This window comes from Cyprinodon tularosa, unplaced genomic scaffold (genome assembly GCF_016077235.1).
Source record: "Cyprinodon tularosa strain WSP-4 unplaced genomic scaffold, ASM1607723v1 ctg1270, whole genome shotgun sequence".
NCBI classification, from domain to species: Eukaryota; Metazoa; Chordata; class Actinopteri; order Cyprinodontiformes; family Cyprinodontidae; genus Cyprinodon; species Cyprinodon tularosa.
In genome coordinates, this window is record NW_024038082.1 from 6,324 (window position 1) to 11,121 (window position 4,798).

The following is a 4,798-nucleotide window of genomic DNA, read 5'->3' on the forward strand; positions in this document are numbered from 1 at the left end:
ACATGTGCTTTGATGAAAGGACTGCCAGCGCGCGCGTCACATCAATATCATGTACATATTGGATTTCTCATATCCTACACATTGTGCAGAATCCTTCATTGTATTTTGGATTAGAAAGGTGATGACAGAAGCCGGGTTTCTTTCCTTGTTTTGATGAAGTCTGATATGAATGATGAAAAAGTGACAATTTCAAAGTGTAGCTATCACTGTGGGGCTTAATCATTATACACTAAAAGTGGCCTGTTTCATATTAAACACTGGTGCTGTCAGAAGGAGGCATATAGTCTGGAATATTAATGGGTCAGGGACATAACTGTATTTGTAAAATATAGTGCAAAGTTGAGGTGACTGCAGTGTAACTGCAAACCTTGACCTTTGTGCTCAACTGTCCTACTTTGATCAAGTCCAGTTTTTACCATTTGAGGTGCAGCAAAGTCAATGAGATCCTTAAATCCATTTGGAACAATCAAGTACGAAGCCACAAATTAGACAACATGCAAGGCCTCTGCCAAAACTCGAGATTGAAACAGGGACCTTCAGATCTTCAGTCTGATGCTATCCTAAGTGTTGGAATGATATATTAATGGATCCAAACACATAGCTGTAGTTGTAAAACATAGTGCAAAGTTGAGTTGACTGCAGTGTAAATGAAAGCCTTGACCTTTGTGCTCAACTGTCCTATTGTGATCAAGACCTGTTTTTACCATTTGAGGTGCAGTAAAGTCAATGAGATACTTAAATCCATTTGGAACAATCCAGTAATAAGCCACAAAATAAACAACATGCCAGGCCTCTGGACCAGGGACCTTCAGATCTTCAGTCTGACGCTATCCTAACTGTTGGAATGACATATTAATGGATCAAAGACATAGCTTTATTTGTAAAATATAGTGCAAAGTTGAGTTGACTGCAGTGTAAAAGAAAACCTTGACTTTTGTGCTCAACTGCCCTTGTATGTTAAAAGCTATGTTTTTGCCATTTCAGGTGAAGCAAAGCCCTTGAGATACTTAGACGCCTTTGGAAGAGCAAGTAATCGGCTACATCCTGAAGCGCAACATTGGCATTTGCCGAAACCCGGGATTGAACCAGGGACCTTCAGATCTTCAGTCTGATGCTATCCTAAGTGTTGGAATGATATATTAATGGATCCAAACACATAGCTGTAGTTGTAAAACATAGTGCAAAGTTGAGTTGACTGCAGTGTAAATGAAAGCCTTGACCTTTGTGCTCAACTGTCCTACTGTGATCAAGACCTCTTTTTACCATTTGAGGTGCAGTAAAGTCAATGAGATACTTAAATCCATTTGGATCAATCCAGTAATAAGCCACAAAATAAACAACATGCCAGGCCTCTGGACCAGGGACCTTCAGATCTTCACTCTGACGCTATCCTAACTGTTGGAATGACACATTAATGGATGAAAGACATAGCTGTATTTGTAAAATACAGCACAAAGTTGTGTTGACTGCAGTGTAAATGAAAACCTTGACCTTGGTGCTCAACTGTCCTATTGTGATCAAGGCCTGTTTTTACTATTTGAGGTGCAGTAAAGCCAATGGGATACTTAAATCCACTTGGAACAATCAAGTACTAAGCCACAAAATAAACAACATGCCAAGCCTCTGAACAAGGGACCTTCAGTTCTTCAGTCTGACGCCGTCCCAACTGTTGGAATGACATATTAATGGATCAAAGACATAGCTTTATTTGTAAAATATAGTGCAAAGTTGAGTTGACTGCAGTGTAAAAGAAAACCTTGACTTTTGTGCTCAACTGCCCTTGTATGTTAAAAGCTATGTTTTTGCCATTTCAGGTGATAGTCTGGAGGGAATTCGTGAATTTTCATAACAAGTGTTCACTTTGTGACAAGTTTTTGATTTTTGGCAGGGTGTTAGGTATGGGTCTAAAGTTTCCAAAAATCATTGGATACAAGTTGGCGGCGCCCCCTATTGGTCGGTATCCATAAAATACAAAATGGCCCCTCCTGAACAGCAAAAAAAAATGTTTGTATACCACCTTATTTTAGCCTGAAAATATTCTGTAGTCAACTTTCACATTTTATCTAATGAGATGGTTGTTATGTAAAAACTATATCACCCTTTGAAGGTCCTTTTTATGTCAAATGCCTGGTAATGGACACTTTTTTGTATGAATAATGGTCGTGCCTCATCTGGGACAAAGGGCGAAATCTTGACGAAATCTTGCTAAAAACTTTGCAATAAAGATCACATGATGTGTTACACATCAATATTACTGGCTATGAGGGGTTATGGTCATAATTTATTTCAGTAGTTGAAGGTGTGGCGAGTTATGAACTGTGTCTTTCTTCACCGTGTTCAGATGATGAGATGATGACCATGAGATCTCAAACTCCCTCAGGGAAGTCCCTAATATCGGCAAAGCCATGTTCACAGAGTTTGTAAGGGACAGAATAGAAAAGGCCACCAAGCCTCTTTCCGATGTCATTCCATGGGTCAATTTGTACACATTCACCAACTGGCCACCTGTGGATCTGAAGAAGTGTGCAAGCAAGTTGGGGTCTGCCAGAGCAAATACTCTGCTTGTCACCAAACTTTTTATGTCCCTACAAGCCTGTCCTGATCTGGAAATTGATGATTTCTTCAGGCATGAGAATCAGCGTGAGCCCCCATCTTTGTCTGATCAAGGCAAGCTGCGTTCAGGAACCAAGTCAGATATTCTTGGGTGCTTACCAGGAATGCCAGAACCTGGCCACTCTCCATCAACCAAAGACACTTCTGTGATAGTGCTAGATATGGCAGCAGTAATACACATCATAAAATCCCAGCGTGACACAGTGTTTGGGGAGTACATTAAGATGGACTTGATGCCATACTTGCACAGCCTGATTACTGACAGGACGACTAGAGTGGATGCAGTCTGGGATAAGTACATAGAGAAAAGTTTGAAATCCCAGACTCGTCTTAAGCGTGGTGGGACAGCAAGTTACAGAACACGAGTCTCCGCAAAGATACCTCTGCCAAAAGGAGCACAATGGCAGAAGTTCCTCAAGGACAGTGAGAATAAAGATGCCCTGTTTCAGTACATCAGTGATGAGCTTCACAAGATCACAGCTGGCTCAAAGTACCACCTCCTGACAACAAAGGGAAACTTGGTCCTCAGCAACAAACCTACTGACCTTGAAGCATTGTCACCATGTCAGCAGGAGGAAGCAGATACACGAATGATGCTCCATTTACGTCATGCTGCCAAACATGGTCACACCAAGGCTTACCTCAGGACGGTAGATAGTGATGTCGTTGTACTGGCCATCAATTTCTTTAAGGAGTTAGGACTCTCAGAACTATGGATTGGCTTTGGATCAGGCAATACTTACAAAGACATTCCAATCCACCACATCACAGAAATGCTGGGACCCCAAAAAAGCCAAGCACTGCCCCTGTTCTACGCATTCACAGGATGCGATTCTGTGTCCACGATGTATGGAATTGGTAAAAAAACAGCATGGAATGCATGGGCAGCTTACCCACAACTCACTGACACCCTCATTGCACTCATGCAAGACCCAACCAGCCTCACACTGAATTCACTGCATATGCAAGTTCTTGAACACTGGACTGTGCTCATGTACAGTAAGAACTGTGGAGTTGGGTCAGTCAATGAAGCCCGAAAGCTTCTTTTCAGTCATGGCCTTAAGTCCCTAGATTTGATCCCTCCAACGCAGCATGCCCTATTCCAGCATGGGAAGCGAGCACACCGCAGCTTTTGTGTGGAAGCAATCCCTTTCCAAAATGCCAAACATTCCACACCCGAGTGACTGGGGTTGGGAATGGAATGGCCGAATGAAGATGTGGGTGCCCTATTGGACAGACCTGGACGATGTCAGCAAGGGATGTGCCATCCTCCTGAACTGTGGCTGTGTGGTTGCCTGTAAGGGCAACTGTAAATGCCACCGAGCCGGTCTTCGTTGTACTGCACTATGTAAATGTGAGGGAGGCTGTACCAACAATGACGAGTGAGGGTGTAGAGGATGATGTGTATAAATTAAGACATGTAAATATGTATATATGTAAATATATAGCGGTGTGTGTGTGTGTACACACACACAACTTGGACTGCAAGTCAAAGTAAGTCAAAAGAAATCAGTATAGAGCAATGTAAGAGCAAACAGAGCCGATCTATGACATTTTCTGTCTTCGTTGGGGGCCATTTTGGAATTTATGTATACCGGCCACTAGGGGGCGCCGCCAAGTTGTATACAATGATATTTTTAATCCTTGGGCCCATACATAACACCCTGCCAAAAATCAAAAACTTGTCACAAAGTGAACGATTTTCTCGAATTCCCTCCAGACTATGAAGCAAAGCCCTTGAGATACTTAGACCCCTTTGGAAGAGCAAGTAATCGGCTACATCCTGAAGAGCAACATTGGCATTTGCCGAAACCCGGGATTGAACCAGGGACCTTCAGATCTTCAGTCTGACGCTCTCCCAACTGAGCTATTTCGGCACGTGTGCTTTGAGGAAAGGATTGCCAGCGCGCTCGACACATCAATATCATGTACATATTGGATTTCTCATATCCTACACATTGTGCAGAATCCTTCATTGTATTTTGGATTAGAAAGGTGATGACAGAAGCCGGGTTTCTTTCCTTGTTTTGATGAAGTCTGATATGAATGATGAAAAAGTGACAATTTCAAAGTGTAGCTATCACTGTGGGGCTTAATCATTATACACTAAAAGTGGCCTGTTTCATATTAAACACTGGTGCTGTCAGAAGGAGGCATATACTCTGTAATATTAATGGGTCAGGGA

At 42.3% G+C, this 4,798-nt stretch overlaps 1 non-coding gene across 1 annotated transcript; it reads right to left on the reverse strand.

Moving 5' to 3' along the window:
- Positions 1-4,417: 4,417 nt before the first annotated feature.
- On the reverse strand, positions 4,418-4,490 carry trnaf-gaa. The gene has a single exon. It is a non-coding gene; the product is annotated as a tRNA-Phe (tRNA).
- Between the last annotated feature and the right edge of the window lie 308 nt (positions 4,491-4,798).